Source organism: Podarcis vaucheri (genome assembly GCF_965113315.1).
Source record: "Podarcis vaucheri genome assembly, chromosome: 11".
NCBI classification, from domain to species: Eukaryota; Metazoa; Chordata; class Lepidosauria; order Squamata; family Lacertidae; genus Podarcis; species Podarcis vaucheri.
In genome coordinates, this window is record NC_138749.1 from 29,329,007 (window position 1) to 29,349,129 (window position 20,123).

General features: G+C 40.5%; 2 long non-coding RNA genes across 10 annotated transcripts in view; one reads left to right on the forward strand and one right to left on the reverse strand.

The window, feature by feature from the left end:
• The window catches only part of LOC309514725, a 152,427-nt gene that overhangs the window by 112,867 nt on the left and 19,437 nt on the right, over positions 1 to 20,123 (reverse strand). The gene's annotated exons all lie outside the window — the stretch shown is intronic.
• Positions 7,934 to 20,123, forward strand: part of LOC309514754 — a 37,939-nt gene continuing 25,749 nt past the window's right edge. For 2 of the 3 annotated variants that reach the window (XR_014212171.1, XR_014212172.1), the window contains exons 1-2: positions 7,934 to 7,994; positions 17,092 to 17,191. This is a non-coding gene — a long non-coding RNA (uncharacterized lncRNA). Of the gene's footprint in view, positions 7,995 to 17,091; positions 17,192 to 19,059; positions 19,166 to 20,123 lie in introns of those variants that run through there. The other variant, XR_014212173.1, reaches the window with a different exon arrangement.

A 20,123-nucleotide genomic window follows, 5' to 3' on the forward strand; every position in this document is an offset into this window, starting at 1 on the left:
AAACACTTGTACAATTTTTATAGATTTCCACTACATTTTGTTTTTGAGTTTGTTCAGCCATTATTTCCTTTTGATTAATGCACAGCACTTAATAGAATTCTAAGCAGGAACAGTCGTTGTACAAATAGCAGTAGATAGGATTTATAAATAAGTATCAAAAGCAAAATCTGAAAACCAGAATTCCAAACACACAATATACACACTTTATACCATCTATTCTGAATTTCTAACTGATGCATGTAGTTATTTTACTGCAGTTGTGACACTTTCCTAGTCACAAAGGCTTTTTCATTCCAAGTTAGACAAACAGTGAAAGTTATAGCTGTAAGGTCTAAAACATGCAGGATACCTTTAAATGCATCCTGACAAGAGAACTGCAAATAAATATTGCCAAGAATTTTTATTCAAAGGCCAATGGCTACATTTTTTTAAGAAAAGCAAATTCCCTAAAAGTGAAATAAATCAAAACAATAATGGGTCTCATTCAATGCATTTTCAGATTAGGGTCACTCTCATTGCGCCTAAATTTGTAGAGCCAACTAGGAGAAACTAGGATCTCAACAAATCCATGCCCCCCTCTCTCTAGTGTCTACCCCAGTCTAGTCTGTATAGCTTCTCCACAGCTCTGTACAATCCTGTGAACTTCAGAACTCAGCCAGGATTTGTACCTCGGTTTCTCACATTCAAGTAGATTCTCTAGTCCAGTGTTCATCAAACCATTTTTTTAATGAACCACTTGAAACTGTTAGTCTCAGCAGACCACTATTCTTTTTTTCCTTCTGCAATTCAAAGCACTACTGTATTTAACTCATAGCTCACAACCTTGCCTATCTAATGCAATGAATATACCCCTTTTTAAGCAAAGTTATGTGAAGTCATTCTCCATTATGAGAGAGAAAAATTAATCAAGTACAGATATTATTAGCAGTTGTACAACCTTTCCACAGATCACCTGGATACAGCTCACAGGTGACTAGTGACCCATGGAACACAGTTCTAGACACTTTACTAGTTTGGGCTTTCCGTGGACATCTTAGCCTCAGGGAACACTTCTCCATGAAAAATATTACTTATCTGAAAAGCAAGACTGGTATTACATCATATGCTGGAAAGGATTCTGTGTACCTGAACTGCCACAGTTTGGCTTAGAATTAAAAACAAGAGAATAATTGGGCGGGGGATGCATTCTGTGTATAATTTAATGCAGAAGACAAAGAAAAATTATTAACATTCAGCTTAGTGCTCCAGTGTGAACTAAATTATGTGGATTTTAAAATACAAAAATGAAGATAAATGAATTTCTCTCTTGCCAGCCATCACACATAAAATAAATGTTTTCCCCTAATATTATTCTTGCTGTTTAGCATGTTTCAGACAAAAATAAGTTATGGTGCTAAAGACCTTCTGAAAGAGCATATTCAGTGTTTTATTTTTCACATTTTTAAAATAATACAAAAATATGACATCAGATCCTTTAATATTCATTCTCAGTTTCCATTTGTATATTAGACTGGTTAAAGCAAAGACCAGATCTGTAGCACAAAGGCCTTCTATACAATTAATGCAAAAGATAAACAAGTATTAATGTATAGTAAATTCCTACAGTTGTATCCAAAAGAACATCTATGCTGAAAAAGTGGCAAACAGGGTACTGAGATTTTAGCACTGAGAAACACATGACTCATCCTTTGAGCTGCCTAGTTTGGTAATCTAAGACTTTAGACTTACTGGGTTAATGAAACATTTTAGAATGTGTTGTGTGTTAGTTCACCAACTGCTAAATGTGGGAAGCCAGCCCTGCTGCACTTGCAGACCCTTCTGCTCTCTCTGCTGAGAGGTGCCCTGAATTTCCACCCCAAAATCCCACCCTGGCAGCATGACTTTTGCTTCCAACAACGAAAGTACATATCACTCCCCAGTCCATGGCTCAATACAGCTGAGGACACAATGGAGGCCCCTCATCACTGGAGTAGTCTCAAGATTATTGTACTGACACAATGCTGTTCTCTCTGTCAAGTACGATGGAGCTAGAGAGCTCCCTTCTACTTGCTGTGACACTGCTTTAACTGCAGCAGTGTAAAGCTAAACATGAACCTTAGAACTGTTTAGTTTACAGTGCAGACATTTTAAATGGGTTAGAATTTCAGATTGACAGCCTGGTATGAATGGCCTCATATAGGAACTATGGGTGTATTTCTTTATCCCCATCCATGCTGTCAAAACTGACTCCATGATGTGAACCCCAACTGCCTCTAGGGGTGTACTGTCCATCACTACAGCTGCAGTGAGCTGGCAGTGATTCCCACAAGTATACTGGTTTCAAAAAGTGTTGCCACAATTGTAGATATATCTGCTTAATAACTGCAACTGAATTCATGATTGTGTCAATTCACATGTTCTCCAGTAACCAATGTCATCATGGGCACATGATCATTAATTAGGTTCAGGCTGCATCACATAGAAGTCACTTTGAACATGTAAGCCAGCCATTAAATAGACTGCTCAAATTTTAGAAGATATCCCTCATCATCCCTAGGGAATGGTGAAGGAATGTGAAGCAGCCACCTTCCTAAAGCTAAAGTGTGGTGGGTGGGTGGCTTGTCAATAGGAAAGATAGTGGCTTAATCCCATATCTCTTCACCCCACTAAACAAACACTCTCCTTCACAGGAAGCAATCTTAAAAAGAAAAAAACCTTTGTTTTTCACCTAACCACAAAGCCTAGCAAGGTAATGCACCATAGAACACACCTGTGGAACAGCTCTTAAACTTTGATCCATGAGAGTGAGCACTTTGAAAGCTCAAAAGCCTTAGACAAAGAAGACAGAGTTGTCATGGTATGAAGGCACAAAACGGCCATGTGCCTTGTGAGTTGACAATGAGATAGCTAGTCACATTAAGCAGCTCAGATGGGACTTGGCCTCAAACTGGTCAGTGGCACTCTCTGCTGCTCTAACACCACTTGAAAACAAATGAGCAGATGTCTACAAAACTCAACGATAATGCCAAAACATTGGACACTTTCTAAGTAGGCAAACAGTTAGAGGGCCTTCGGCAAGGTGGTTTTTTGTCTCTTTTTTACATTTTGATGTGTTCTGCTGTTACTTCGTTTTACTGATTATGTTATCTAATCACAGCTCCAGGCCTACAATGAGGCAGAGTGAGGTAGCTGCCCTGGGCAGCAGATGCTGAGATGCAGGGAGTGGCCAGAGCTGTGTCAGGTGGCCCCTACAACAGCCTGCTGCCCTCAACTATAGTGGAAGACAGTGTCCTTCCAGCAGTACTGGAGTAAGATTAAACTACCAGTCCAGTTGGCTTCTGTATGTGCCCGGGGGGTGGGTGCCATCTTGTCAGACAGCAAAATGTCTTAAGGTGGCCCTGCCTAATCATAACAAGCTCATACCCTAATTACACTGGGGGTAGAGATACATAAATGGAAGAGTTACCATATCCTATACCAGCACAGCCAGGGGGCAGGGAATGTAACTAGGAAAATTACAAAATGGTAGGGAAATGGCAGACATTCCTCAAGCACCCTTAAACACACTGCCAAAGCCTATGAGTCAGAGGTTGTACCAGTGACAACACTCACATGGCATCCACAAATGGAAGACACTTAGAGTTGTAATCAGCTACCTTTTACTCAGAGTAGACTCACTGAAACAAATGGCCATGACTAACTTTGGTCTATTAATTTTAATGGAACTACTCTGAGTAAATATTAGTTGACTACAACCCAATGAACTCATGATAATGGGGGCACACACAACCATTCCCCACACAACATGCAATATGATTCCATAGTGCACCCGAAGTTAGAAATCCCAAAAGGTACATACTCTTTAATATAACAATACAAGGTCCAAGTACAATATTAAACATCAGATTGATACCAATGGTCAATCATTGGATTTGTGTACTAGAGATCCAAGGTCACATCTTAATAGTCCCTTCCTAAAACATGGGATTCTTCACACCCCCACCCCTCAGTTGAGGAAAATAATGTGTATTTCTTACTATAAGAGATGGGACTCCATTTTACAATATTCAGAGAAACTGGCTGCAGAAATTGAGATCAAATAGGATTTCCGGTATATTGAAATGCTTTTATAATGCCATTAAAAAGCCTGTCTATATTCAGAAGTTCAGACTTCCTGTAAGTTCCCCATATGCTCTGCACTGCACTGCACTACAATCTACCTGCCAAGTCAAGCTTCTTCTGATCTCACATCTTCCCTAACTTTCACCGCCTCACCAGTGGTGGAGAGCAGGTGGGGGCAGGGCTGGCACACCACCAGGGGGCGTGGCATGCCGCCTGCGGGGGCATGGCACCCAGCATGGGCGGGGGGGGGCAGCCGCAATGGCACCCCACCGGGATCGTGCTGCCGGGGGTGGTGCACTCCCCCCGCACTCCTCTTCCTCCGCCAGTGCTCCTCACCCTTCCAAGGTGATATTATTATTCATATTCTGAGGCATAACTACATACAAAGAAAATACTTTGACACTGAATAAATCTCTCTCTCTCTCTGTTATGGATTAAGAGAATTAGTAGCTAACAATTCTATGTAAGAATTTTAATGTTATGCAGGCATACATTTTTATGAGGGGGAAAGCAGAAAACACCTGGAATTATAACATCCTTTATACTACAAGTGTCATATTATGGTTTTTTGGTGATTACGTCAATTTAGTTTTTCACGTATTATTAATAATTCCTCATTACATAAAATTATTACTAAACTGGCAATTAAGTGGATGTGAAAGATCCATATGTTGAAGTGTTCATAACATTTCAATTATGAACTTCATATCAGATGTGTTCCAACATACATTAGTGACAGTAATGAACAAGTTCTTTGCCAAAGGTACCCAAATGAACTCATTCAGCTTTGTAGTGTATCTTATTATTATCGGTCTTGAATTGGTTGATCATCTCCCTTCTGTAGATTTAGAGATATCGGATTTTGTGAAAGAGCTTTATGAGTTATGTACTACTATGGAAAAGTAAACACCCAAAGTTTTTTGCGTATTTGCATGTACGGAAATGAATTTTGTGAATGTTCCAAATTGCTAAATACTCTTGTCATGTAAAAACCTCAAAAAGAGGGTTGAATAAAGACAAATGAGTTGCCTGGAATAGGTTGAACTATTTATACAGCCATTCTGACATGCAAATCCACTGAAAATATGAACTTGTGTTGACTGCACCCAGGCAAACAGTCTTTGGAACTGATCCCAAAACACGGCCATTTCTCACGTTTCCTGCCCTTTGAAAGCTTGTTTCTCCATTCTTTATACATTTCCTAACCGTTAAAGTTTCCTGGTGTAAGGAAATCTACATGTTCTTTCCTTTAGTTTAACATCTTTATTCCTGCTCTGTCTTTGCTGACCACTTAGATTAACTGTCCCATTCTCTCGTGGATGTTCTATAAATCAAACACTTTATTGTACATTTCAAAGGCAAACAGAGGAGATGAGGGAAGAAAAAAGTAATCTGGTGAGCAACCAACCATTTTGTAGTTTATAAAACTCCTCCCTGTCTTTGCAGAACATCCTCTTTATGAAAGGAAGCAGGGATGCTGCAGGCTAGTCGGCAGTTTTACAGATACAGGCTAATGCCTGTAAAAGATTTCTCTTGGACATTAGGGTGGTAGCTTGACCTTTCTTGACTATTCTTAATTTTCCACACAGACCCTTTGGATAGTCCTATTTTGGGACACAGATATTCAGCCCATCAACTTGGCATTGGTACTGCTATTATTTGGTGTCATTCTTTAATACATTATGTAGAATTTGTCTGTTAGAAAAATGCCTCAATCTCTGTCTGTTCATGGAAAATATTTGTAGAATCCTACTGTTCATATTTTTATAGATAGCCTCTGAGGCTGAAATACAAAATCTGGGATTTAATCCAAGATCTCCTAGGCCCACATCCAGCACCAAACTGATACTTACTGGTGCCAAAATTGGGAAGTTCAAAGAAGGACTCTGGGCATGCATAAAAAGACCTAACTCTGACAGGCTTCTTTCTGTATGCCCTGGGTGACTGTGGACTCCACAATCTGCTCCAGAGTTCCAATAGAGTGGATAGTCACAACAGATTTCTTCTTAAAGGAAACATACAAATTAGCCATTAGACTGTTATCTGATGTAGACAGGAGAACTTAGGCAGATTCATAAATAAGGAAGGGAAAACTAAATGAGAAATTTAGACTGAGAAAAGACTGAGGGAGGTAATTTTAAATAACTATGGGAATACATTACAATAGAGCTGGAGAAGGTTCAGCAAAGGACAGCAAAAAAGATTAAGAGGTTAGAGCAACTCCCCTATGAAGAAAGGTTACAACGTTTGGGGCTTTTTAGTTTAGAAAAATGCTAAGGGAGTATGACTGAGGTGCAGCATTTATAAACATGGCAGAAGAAAAACTCTAGGTTGGATCCAGACTTCACCTTCCATTAACAGAAAGGCTTTTTCCATCCATGGAAAGCTTTTGATCAAGCAGAGGAATCCTACTGTGGGAAGAGAGGCAACTCTTGCCTATTCTTCCTTCCTCCTCCAACATCCAGCTCACATCCAGAGGATTTAGTGTGGGAAATGAATAAAAGATGCCTTCCTCCCCTCTATTGGGAGCAGTGTTCCCCAAGCAGAACTCTACTTAGAGGGTATTCCTGCCTAAGGAAGTAAAGTCTGAATCTAAGGCATTATCATTGAGTAGAAAAATATTCTGACTCTGGAACTATTTCTTATTCTTATTTCTATTTTTATGGAATTCCTCCTTCTGCTATAAAGAGCTCCCAACATATCTGTATTATATTTCTCTAATTGTATTAATCATAATGTGGACTGTTTGATTATCTCCCACAAGGTGATAAAATGTGCCTTTTGGCAGTTGTGAAGACAGATTTTGTTGCACAATACAACATTAATACAAATAGTTACATTACCATATGAATGGAATGGAGGGTGTAGGTAAGAAATGAATTTCAGGAAGAGAAAGTGAGGCAAACTCCCACAGCTTGAATTCAAAGAGACACCTCCACTTTCTGTTCCTTAGTTATGTTTCTGCTATGTTCATTTGAAATATTTATAATTTATGTATTATTTACATTTCAGTTCTTCACTGCATAATAATGCACTTTTAGCAAAAGTGCTGTTTGTTTGCATTAACTCTTGGAACCATCACAATATGACATATTTATGTTTTTGTTCGTTGCCTAAGGAAATTACTGGAGAAAAATACAAAAGCAAACTTTGCCTGTATTTGCCAGAATAAGCATATTTGTTTGAGAAATAAGGTTGGCAGAATGAATGGCCATGCATGTCTGATGCTGAAGTAAAGCACATTTGTGCCTAATTCATTGGAGAAATTGTTCAAGAACAGTTCATCTGTGTGGAAAATACAAGCCTTGTAATGCTGCCAAGATCAGTGAGACCTTTGGTGATCAGCTAAGTAAATATTAGTCATGCAAGTTAGAACTGCCCTAGAGTGACTTTAACTCACACAATGAACCTCTCTAACATTGCAGGCTATTCTGGAGGGAATACGGTACATTAAATATCCTTGTTTGGTCTAATTCCTTTACTCCTCCACTATTTTGTCTTCTCCCATTGACCTATGCCACTTAGTTTGGATTTAGTGCATGCTGCATTTAGTGTGTGCTTTCCTAAGGCGCATGCTATATTTTCGGATAGAGGACACTGGATATATATTTTTTCATAGTCCCACTTATTCAAGTAACATTTGAAATGCCAGTGTGACCTGTTCAACATTCTAACAAAAGATTACTAAATTTTACATGGAAAAATAACTGTAATAGGCACTTTATTTTAAATTACTTGGGCACAAAATGAGAACAGCATATCTATGAAAAGCTCTCCAGCTGTAACATTCCAAAGTTGCTGCCACATGAACGGCCACAATCGCATAGAGAATCTCCACACAGCTGTCACCAGGAATGTGTAGTGGTGGCCTGAAAACTCTTAGAGTGACAGAGGTAATCTGTGTGCTATGACTTGCCATATGTTACAACTGAAGTGTGAGTGATGAACTTGCCACAGGGATGCTGCTTCTGGTGGCATCCTCCTGGGCAGATTAATGCTAAACTATGCATTCAGGGAATGCTCTTTGAGGTTGATGAAAAAACTGTCAATGTTGTTATTAATATTTAAATGGCAGTGAAGTTGAACTTGCACACCAACCAAAATCAACTGTTCATTAAAAATCTGGATGAAACTGATTCTGGGTTGTCCTATGATGAGATGGTCTGAACCTGAAGTTTGGGCTGCCCTGCAATGAGATGGTCTGGACCTGATTTCAACTCTTTATAGTGCCTTTTGTTTCTTTATGAATTTTGAACGAATTATTAACACTTTCACATTACTATCTTTGGCTGTTGTGTTCTTGACCCTTCATCCAAGAGCCTGCAAATGGTTTCAGTAATACAGGAGAAGTTAAATGACTTGGCCTCCCTGCCACAACCCCCCCCCCCAAATGCTAACTGTAAGCTTATCTCTACAATTATAAAAGCAGGTGATTTGGAGGTGAGGCATGTAAGGCAATGCAGTTATATAGGGCATTACATATGCACCTACTGTTCCAGGGGAAAATACGCTATTATTTTCATACAAATTTTAAACATGCAGTTTTAAATATCCTCATTTATCAAATCAACTTCCCCAGTAATATTCCAGTTCAGCTATGAGTACACATAGCAACTCAATTTCATATCTAAATTAAATTTCATAGTGAATTGCCTGGCAGGCCGAGAATAAATTAAATAAAAATATGTTGTCACATTCTTTTGCCCATCTATGATTATAATTCCTTCCCAACCTAGTGCCCCCCAGATGTTGTTCGATTACAACAGGAATGTCCAAAGTCCGCTTTGGGGGCCTAATCCGGCCTACCGGTTGATTTAATCAGACCCAACAACTCCAATCCTAAAAAAAGGTTAACAACTTTGGTTAGCCCTTCTGGCCCTCTTTGAAAAAAGTTTGGACACCACTGGATTACAACTTCCATCAGCCCCAGTTACCATAGCCAATAAACTGGGATGGTGGGAGTTGTAGTCCAATATTATCTAGAGGTCACCAGCTTGGGGAAGGCAGGATACATACTTGTTAGTCATTATATTTAGTTGTTATATGTCTCTGTGTTCTTTACATTGTATGTGCCATATCAGAGGCTTTCAAGGTGGCTCATAGTTAAGCATTTCGACTTTCCCACAAATACTGTGCACTGTTCATGTCATTATGTAAAAAGTATTAAGCTAGGATAAACAGGTGGTGTTGCTATTCCTCCAGGGGCCTCCAGCTCCTGAGTCTGGCACTGCTCCAGCAGCTTCTGGTAGCCGAGGGCGCCACTCGCCGCCGCCATCACCACCACTGGCATCTTCACACCCGCTCCAACCCAGGCCAGCAGGCAGTGGGATGTTTCCTCCAAGGTGGGCAGACAGGCACTCTCACCAGTCTCCCTCAGCTTCCGCTTCCAGCCCAGAGAAGCATCTTGACTTTTAACACAACTACCATATAGCAGGAAAGCTGTCAGACCATCCTGGGCTCTTCTCTACAAATAATGAGTTTACTACAAACCAAATTGGACAGTAGTCTGATTTACATGGTCATCATGTGTTACGGTATTTCAAGTAAGCTTTGTCTGCTACCCAATCTAAAAATCAGCAAGCTGCTGTTTCAACTCTTTCTACTAGAGCATTCATCCACTTCAAAGTTAAAGCTAGTTCTTTAAATTAAAGTCTCTCCTTTCCAGATTTATTTCTCATTGACTCTATAATTATATAATTAAAGCTAATATAAGTAATTTAAACATTTAATTTATTTAATGGCATTGAGGAAAGTGTTTAAGGTCAAAGGAGACCTAAGGTCTTGGAGTCTAGCTGAAGTCATGATTCATGAGTGAATTTTCAAGCAGTGATTCTAGTTAGTTAGGTGTCATTGCAAGGCTAATGATCAAAGGTCTTAAAGAGACAGCAGCAGTCACTTTGCTCTGCTATTCAGAATTGTGTGAGAGTTAATATATGTTTAAGAGCAGCAGAACTTGAAGTATTTCTACCATACAATAGGGCACATAGGAGGACATTTAAGCCTCACCCCTTCTCACTTACCCACATTCATTTAAACAGCTCTAGGTATTATATTAAAAAGCATTTTGTAAAAAAGAAAAAAATACTGAATTGAGCTTTGGCAGGATATTTGCATAAATACTGGGGCTACAATCTTTCGCTAATTACGCTGCGATCCAAAACATACTTAACTAAGAGTAAATCCCAGGGACTAACTTCTGAGAATCATAGAACCATAGAATTTTAGAGTTGAAAGGGACCTTGAGGGTCATCTAGTCCAACCCCCTGCAGTGTTGAAATATTTTGCCCAACAAGTGGCTCAAACACACACACACACACACACACACACACACACACACAACTGTGAAATTAAGAATCTTATGCTCTACCGGCTGAGGTATCCCAGCTGTCAAAGATACACATATTTGTATTTCCAATGCTCTGTATTTTGAAGTTTTGAATGTCTGCTGTGTGTCACTTTGGGCACAGCCAATTGTGGAAAAGCAGCATATAAATAAAATCAATCAGTCAGTCACAGGTATCAGCCAATCAGTGCTGGATTCAGACACATGCTTCCAACTTCCAGAACTTCCCGCCCTGAACTCAGCCCTAAAAAGTACATATATGAATGAAATATAATGAGTGCACTTTTAAAGCAATCTTACCACCAAAAATATGTAGGTCTGCAGTACCCTGAGATAGTCCTTGCTATAACATGTGCATTCATCATCTAAAAGCACAGAATGCATGCTTTTCCCCCTGAAAGCTATTATTTTACTGATGCACAAGTGTATGTAGATCAGATTAACTGATTGACTAATCCTCATGCAATTGATTAACATTTCTTTAATCAGGTGACAGAGCCAATGAATATGCATAAATTTGTGCCACTTGATGCAGAAAGAAATTAGTCCTAAGTGCCTTCCTCTATCTCATGCAGAGATTGTGTTTCAAGTTGCTTCATTACAAGCTAAGAATAGTGATAAAGTTCAAAAATGCAGATACGATGCAGAAGACATGTTAGGAAGTTTTTTAATTAATTTAATAAATAATAATAATCACTCAAAAATGTAGTCTCTACCAAGATCCGGACCCTTGAATCAACTTAGATTATTATACAAAAGGGTGCTGACATGTTCTGAGGATTATGGGTGCCTACATATGAATACCATCGGGTCTGCTTAACCGTCTGACTGTATGAGCCATTTTAAGTAAAAGAAAAACCTACAGCTCCAAAAATGATTCTGAAATAGCATTTATTCCATGCTCCAAAATGTTTCCCCTTCCCAACAAGCATCTATTCCCTCATGTTTGATTGGAGCTACAGTCAATTTGTTCTCATCCAACTCATTAGTCAGATGCTGAATAAGTAATAATACTACGGGGCCAGTTTTTGATGAAAATAAGATCTAAGGCTAAATGTTATCAGTGTTTCAATAATGGTGCTATCTTCTTAGTAGCTTGTTTAAACAGGACATTTAAAAAAATGAACCTTCTGAGTAGTCTTGTGTGACAGGCGCAACGGCACTTTTTCCTCTCACACCGGTGGACCTGCTCTCACTCAGATAAATTACGCCCCTCCTTACTGAACAACCCTTTCCCCAAAGGTTTCTTTTCCTTTCCTCTTAAAATTCTAGCCCAGAGCATCCTGCAGAGGGGACCTCTATGAGGGGATAACTAGTAAGTTTTCTTTAAATAAACAATAAAGATTTATTTAAGGCAAGATAGTATATAGCACACATGGATTATGCTTAGGTTACTTCAAGAATACAGTGTGATTTTTACTTTATTCGTCCTCAGTGGTTTTTGAGTTATAGGTTTGGTTCCTTTATACAGTGATACTTTCTTTCAGTTATCCTTCCCCTTTAACACTCTTCCTCCTGAGGTACTTTAAGTAATAGATCAAAGAGCTCTCCACACCCCCTCCCTTTACAGTGGTACCTCGGGTTACATAGGCTTCAGGTTACAGACTCCACTAACCCAGAAATAGCATCTCGGGTTAAGAACTTTGCTTCAGGATGAGAACAGAAATCATGCAGTGGTGGTGCAGCGGCAGCAAGAGGCCCCATTAGCTAAAGTGGTGCTTCAGGTTAAGAACAGTTTCAGGTTAAGAACGGACCTCCGGAATGAATTAAGTACTTAACCCGAGGTACCACTGTACTGGGTTTGGGAGTTTCTTCTTTTCCTTAGGCTCAACCTCTGCCTCCCAGTAAAATTTTGGTCTATTCCTCCTACAGGACACCACACTTTGTCCTTCACAATGCGCTCAGAGTGAATGTTTCTACCCAGAACCAACTTTTTCTCCCATTCTCTCTTGATACGTCAAAATGTCACCCTATCTCCTAACCTCTCCAACCTCAATTCCAACCCTCCAAAACCAACTCCCAATTCCTGTCTCTCCTCAAATCCTCTCCTTTTAAACTCTCCCTCCTGGAACCACAGCCAATCAGAGGCTGCCGTTCATTAAGCATTTGCTGGCAGGGGAAGAAAAAGAAACACTTGGTCCAGCAAAACAAACTTTTCCATCACAGTCATGATGTCTGAGCCTCATGCAGAGGTCTTTCAAGTGACAATAGGATATTCTTTATTCAATGATACTTCAGTTATGGCTTGATGACAGAAGCATATTACTTTGGGCTTGAATTAGAATATATCATCTGTGTTGCTTCATTCATTGGTCTAACATTTCATAGTGAGGAAGGATGCAAATGAATTTGGGGAAACTATTAGAAGCTGGAATAATCACTGGACTAATTAATATGTCTTAGCTACTGATTTTTAGGGGGACGCGGGTGGCGCTGTGGGTAAAACCACAGAGTCTAGGACTTGCCAATCAGAAGGTCGGCGGTTCGAATCCCCGCGACGGGGTGAGCTCCCGTTGCTCGGTCCCTGCTCCTGCCAACCTAGCAGTTCAAAAGCACGTCAAAGTGCAAGTAGGTAAATAGGTATCGCTGTACGCTGGCTCCCTCGGCCAATAAAGCGAGATGAGCGCCGCAACCCCAGAGTCGGCCACGACTGGACCTAATCATGAGGGGTTCCTTTACCTTTACTAATTTTTAGAGCTGCACAAGGAATGAGTCAGAAGAACCATCCAAGTGTGTGTGTGTGTGTGTGTGTGTGTGTGTGTGTACACACACACACACACACACACACACACACACACACACAAAACCATATTTTGTCTGGTTAGTTCAACATACCACACCTCTTCCACTGAACTAGCCATGTTTGGAGCCTCAGTAATCAATAAATGATCCCCAAACTACCTTTCCTGGGCTCTTGGTAAATGAAGCCTTGAAGCCAACAATCTTGATCAACTATTTCAATTCACTTGAGGTCCCCCCCCCCCATGTCACAGGGTTTGTTACTTGGTTCAGCATCAGGGCAGATTTCATGGCTACCATGGGGTTGGCCCAACATGTCATCATCCCAATGCATGTGGCAATCTACACTCTGGACCTTGTTTTCTCAACTGGGCATGAAGAGAGTGATCTGAAAGTTGGGGATGTTTACATCAGTCTCTTGTCATGGTCAGATCACTTCCTGTTAAGATTTAGGCTTTCAGCACTTTTACCCTCTGCAGAGGTAGGGGACTTACTAGGATGGTCTGCCCTCAGAGGCTGATAGATCCAATGGGTTTCCAAAATGCTCTCGGGGATTTGTCTGGATGCTATGACACTCCTGTCAAAGGCCTGGCCAACCTCTGGAACATCCAAATGATTCAGGCCATTGACTCTATTGCTCCTGAGCACCCTTCTCCAGCTTCATGGAGCCCGCTTAACTCAACAGTATACTCCAGAACTTAGGGCAATGAGACAAGCTGGAAGACAGCTTGAATGCAACTGGAGGAAACCCCAGTCAAATACAACTGAGTTCTGGTGAGGGTTCATCATCAAGCCTACTTAGTGGCAGTGAAGGCAGCAAAGAAGGTATACTTTGCTGCTTTCATTATATCCTCACTATGCTGTCCAGCAGAGCTTTTACAGGTATTACAGGGCCTTTAACAGTCTTGATCTATGGATGTGGTAGAACCAACACTAACTGTTTGCTGCTGCTGCTGTTGTTGTTGTTGTTGTTGTTGTTGTTGTTGTTGTTGTTGTTAATTGTTATCATTGTTGTTATTGGTTTCTATTGATTTATTGGTTTGTTGCTTGTATGTGACATTTTGTTTTAAATGTTTGATTATTTTTTTTAATATGTTGTAAACTGCCCAGAGTGGCTGGGGAAACCCAGCCAGATGGGCAAGATGTAAATTAAATTGTTGTTGTTGTTGTTGTTGTTGTTGTTGTTGTTGTTGTTGTTATTTGATGTGACTTGTATGCAAAGCATTTTGAAGACAAAATTGCTTGCATCCACTGAGATCTTGACTCCACTGTTACATCAGATGAATCTTGAGGTGTCCAAAGCACTGTCTAGTCCTGTTATGTTGGATGAGTTTGTTAGTAAGGCTCAAGGACATGGGCAAGGTCCTTGGATTGGTCAGGACGATCATTTGTGCTCTAGACCCTTGTCCCTCTTGGCTGCTAAAAACTAGCAGGGAGGGGACAGCTGGCTAGGCCAGGGAAGTGATTAATGCTTCCCTGCGAGAGGGGGTAGTCCAGAGCTTTCCAAACTGTGTTGTAACACATTACGTAGTGTGTCAGCTGCAGTGTATAGGTGTGTCACGCAAACACTCCCCACGCTCCTCCGGGGTTGGAAAGGGGTTAGTTTAACCTCAGAAAAACTGAATTACTGTGTCATGAAATGATGCACATCTAAAAAGTGTGTCACCCACATGAAATGTTTGGAAAGCTCTGGGGTCAGCCCTGCCTGCTTGAAGGAGGAAGTGGTAAAACCACTCCTTAAGAAACCCTCCCTGCATTTGGCCAGTTGCCAATCTGCCCTTCTTGGGCAAGGTTCTTAAGCAAGCAATACTGGAGGAAACTGATGTTCTAGATCCATTCCATTTCAATTGGAGTTTAGGCCCAGTTTTGGCACAGAAACTGCTTTGGGCACCCTGTATGGTTTAAATGCCCCAGAAAATATGATCCCAGTACAGAATACATTGCCCACTATACCTAGGGATGGCCAAATAAAAGAAGGGCTTCCTAATGTGCATAAGAGAGATAGTCAGCAGGTGTAACTTGTATGACAAATTCATCTACTGAAATTCCTCCTCTGTGCAAAAATTAAAGGTGCAAGAGCCTTGTGAAGTTCTTCACCTGACCACCCTAGCTACTCCAGTGTGATGACACAAAGCACAATATTACTAGCAGTACGTTGAGAAACTGGTGGAAAAGTTTAGGACATAACTATCCACAGACAGTAGTCCTAGTGAGTAAATATAGTTTGCACCAAGATCTATAGATGATGGTGATGCTGTCTATCAGGAGCTAACTGCATCAGGAGCTGACTAGCAAGAAGATAGGAAAAGTACTTTTTGTCCTGTTTGCATTAGACACAAAACCCACAATACATAAAGATGCTACTTTTCTAGCCAATCTTGTTCCTTGCCTGATATGCTGCTTATGTAATTCTAAGCATTTAGTGTTGGTTTTTAATGTGCTTATCCAAAGCATTAATTCCTATCTAATTAATTTGCAGCTAAATAGTTGACATGTTTGATTTGAGAGGATACTGGAGGAGGATGGCAACACCTCTGGCCATGCAGCAAACTAGCAAAAATGAACCTTTTCACACACACACACCAAATCTAAACTGACAACTAAAAACCTCTTAGTTGCTCCCAATGCCTAATCCAATTTTTGGTTCAGGGGCAAATAGTGTAAAAAATAAAAAGGATGTATACAGCTAAGGAGAGTGCCCTTCTTTCCTTTCCTTTAAAGGATAAATTAGGGCATGTCCCCCACCCTTTTGCTGGAACTATTTATCTTCATGCCCTTTAGGCAAGAATCGCTTCTTAGTTTGGACTGCATGACTGCGATTATGCATAACTACAGAGTTAAACATTATGATGAGACACATAATTTATTTCTTCAGTAATTTTTGTGAGAGAGAGAGAGTGAGTGAGTGAGAGAGAACGAGAACTATTGCAAGCTCCTGGAGTTTGCAGCCTGCAAATTTTCTCTCTCTCTCTTTCCTATTGACCACTTGTTAAATCTTTTTGTTTGTTTCCCGCCATTCCCCAGGGACCGGCAGACAGACAGCCTTGCCAGATTCATTTTCTGATCAAAGCTGTTTGATTTGGTCAATTTTGCCACATTGGAGACGTTCTCTATTACAGAGATAAATAGCCTTGGGCTAACTGTCAACGAAAACTTGTAAGCTAATAAATTATTCCAATTTCTTCCTGCGGATTTCTCTGGAGACAGCCCTAGGAAATACACTTTTTGATTAGTAAATTTCTCTGTGTGTGTGTCTGGACATTCAAATGTGTCGACTTTGATTAGCACCATTGCTTTTCAAGTAGACGCTGGCTGAGGGGCTGTCAGTTGCAGGCAGCCCTGATGCATAATGCATCAACTGGGCCCGGAAACAAGGAGCCTCATCCAAGGCTAGAAAGGCGGGAAAATTGCCCCAACAACCCTTTGCCACCTAGGGAGCTCTCCAAGTTGCAAAGATTTTTTGGCATTGGACAACACAAAACCATTGTGATCAGCTGGAACTGCACCAAGGGTTTGGATGCTCGTCATGGGGCAAACACTTGTATAAGGTGCCCTGAGGAAATTAACAGACCTCAACCAAGCCACTCCTTCCTTTTAAACCAGACTCTGATGCTTCTTGCCTCCCACCTCCATCCCAAGGAGGATCAAATTTCGCTTCACCTCCTACTTGGATTTCCTTTTGTCTGTTGTTTGCCTACTGCAGGTTGTTATAAAAACAATATTTTGGCTATAACAAATCAATCGGTGCATGTGAACACAAACACACAGATCATTTATCAACGGCAAAATACCCTAAATTATGACCTTTCTAAAACCTATCAGAAGGGCAAGGGAATGCATAACGTAAATTAAACTTTGAAGGGTCAGCGGTTTTTACTTTCACTATTCATCTTTCTTTCACCTTATAGGTTTAAGAACAAGAGTGCTGTGTAATTACATTTCAATGGGGTGCAGCGGTTCATTATTCTCTGCTATACCAATCTACTGCAACATTTCCAATGCAGTCAGGTACGTTTGAGCAGATATTAGTTAGTGTAAGAGCACACTTGCTCTTTTGGACTGATAACATCTTTTAATGCGGAGCAGGGCAATCATCTTCAAAGAACTAGCAGGAAAGGGGAGGGAAGGAAAAGATTGGGAAATATGAAACAAAATCAATGTACCTGTTTATACTTTCTTTCAAAAAGCCAAAGTGCCCTAAGACTTTCTTTCTTTCTCTTTCTTTCTTTCTTTCTTTCTTCCCTTGCTATTATTTGGCTTTTCCAGTCCTTTCCCCTCCTTCCATTTTGTTCTTATGCTGGAGTCTACACCACTGGTAGAGATAGATGACTTCCAATCACAAAGTCAAAAAATGCCAGTTTTTTTGTGTATCTGATGGCATGAATCCAAGAGTGACCCAGGCAATAGCCTTGCAATTTGGCCACCCAGAATTTGCACCGAGCATAGCAGCAAATGAATGATTTGCATGACAAGGCCATAAAGCATCAATTCCTGGAATCAGCTTTGTCCTGTTGAATTCAACAAAACTGATACCTATGAGCTAAAGATCTGTGCTATCAAAGTCTGTTGGAAACACCAGATTAGTTCCTTACCCTTGGCTGGTGAAGCAGTCAGTATACTTCTATTTACTGGGCTTGCAAGTCTTAGGGTCAAGATATGTCAACATATCAAAGCATTTCACCTTAAGTGGCCTGAGGATCCCTGCCTAAATCTGCAACCCTAGACATAGGCTTCATTCATTTTGATGGGAAGGAACATGTTTATAGGTTCACAATCTTAAATTAACTGAATAATAGAGATTCAATGGAGCCTTCATTTCCCACCTACTTTTAATCAAAGTCATAATGTTTTCACTATGGTGACCCATTTCACTATGACCTCTGTAATAAGCTACTGTATTTAGTTTATCCAAATTCCTGATCTTTTATGATCCCTCAGACTTTTGATGATGTAAACACATAACTGCAGGACCACAGTGTTTGAAAGGACTTAGGAGTCACCAAGCTTCCTGTCCAAAAGCAGCATCTCTTATTAGACAGTTCCTTTTAAAAAGGCAAAGGGCGCTCTCATATAATCTTAGTGCTATATTCTGGAGCTTCAGACAAGGCTGCAGACAAGAAATAATTGTAAAAATCAATCCAGATGGTTAAAGGTAAAGAGCTACGCCAAAAGATACAGAGGAAGGGCAACTGTCCCACATATGAAGCTAGTTAGTTTATACTGAGCCAGGCCGTTGATCTATCTGACTGGCAGTCTCAAATAGAGGGTCTCAAGTTCCTTTAAATACAGTTGACTCCCCACTTATGTGGGGTTACGTTCTGGGGCCCAGCACGCATAAATGAAATCACGTAAAGTGGGGAGACCCTCTAAACACTCTTCAAATGCCGTCTCTGCCACTCTCTTTTCAATCCATACCAAAAAATATTGTATCCAAAAATATCCACAACTAGAAATGACTCTCTGGGGCTGACAGGAGGCTGCAAGTCATGCAGGCTGCTGCTGCTGCACTATGCCACACATCAGCTCTTAGGCGGAGAAGCTTAACAGCATAAACAAAGCCCTGTGATGCCTCTGTTCTCTTCATAGCTTTGTCCACCCTCTTTGGGCTCCAGGGAGGGTCTCTTCATGAGCCACAAGGACTCTCCAGCTCTCTCCCACCATTTCTGGATTTGAATTGTTTATTCCCCGGCATCACACGTATACACAGTCGCACATGAGTAGAACACACATAAAGGGGGGGGGGCTGCAAATCTATATTCAAATACCTATTAAACTGTCTCAAATAATATTCCTGTATTATCCCCAAAGTTTCACTGAGTTCAAAGCATTACTTATCCAGTAAGCATCTTAAATATATTATGGTTCCTCTTGAACAGGAGTGGAGAACCTTTTTCAGTCCAAGGGCCACATTCCCTTCCGGTCAACCTTCCAGCGGTGGGTGGGGCTAGAGAGAAGAGCGGGAAGAGCAACTAATATAAATGCTGTCTCCATACGGTAGGCTGCTTTCTACACAAACCCCTCTGTCCTCCCATCCAGGCAAGCAAGAGACATTGTCAGCATTCAAGGACACATTCCAGTCAGCCAAAAACATTAAGAGATAGTGTGAGACGGGAATAGAGACAGCCCCAGGGATCGCTTGAACCCTTATATCCCAGCTAGATCACTGAAAACATCTGCAGGAGCATCACTGGTTGTTCCCAGATTTGGTAAGGCTCATCAGCAACAAAAACCCAACCTTTAGTGTCATGGGTCCAGGTGACTTCTGTTGCAACTTTTAAATGCCTGCCAAAAACTTTTCTATTTCACCAGACCTATGCAGGCAATTAAGAATACATATTTCCACAATAGTTAATTGATGTCTGACTTTAATTACTATTATTTGTATTGGTTTTATTGTATTGGTTTTTATTGTATGGTTTTCTATATTATTGTAAACCACTTTGATATTTTTCTACGAAATAGTGGAATATAAATATTTTTATACATAAATAAAATGTGGCCTGGGGAGGGTATGTGGCATAGGGAGAGTCCTACAGTCCAAATAAAAAGTGTTGAAGGGCCGCATTTGGCCCCCAGGCCTAAGGTTTCTCATTCCTGCTACAGAACAAGGTCATTCCATCTAACATACTGTCATTAGCAATTTCCAGTTCTTCAGAGGAAATAGGAAAAAAGAACCTGGGAGACCATCCTGAGGGTCAGAGATCATAAATATGATTCAAGATTAAAATTCAAATAATACATTTTCATAGATTTACAAACTTTGTGAAACACAGAGCTTCTTTACTCCTAAGACTATTTAAGGGAAAAAAGCCTGTGCTTTCCCACCTCTTATAAACGACAAGGGCATGTCCTAAGGCAATGCAACTATATTATTTAATTTTTGCTTAGAGTGAAATATGGAGAACTTTCTTTTGTGGCTTAATGTATATATATAATGGGG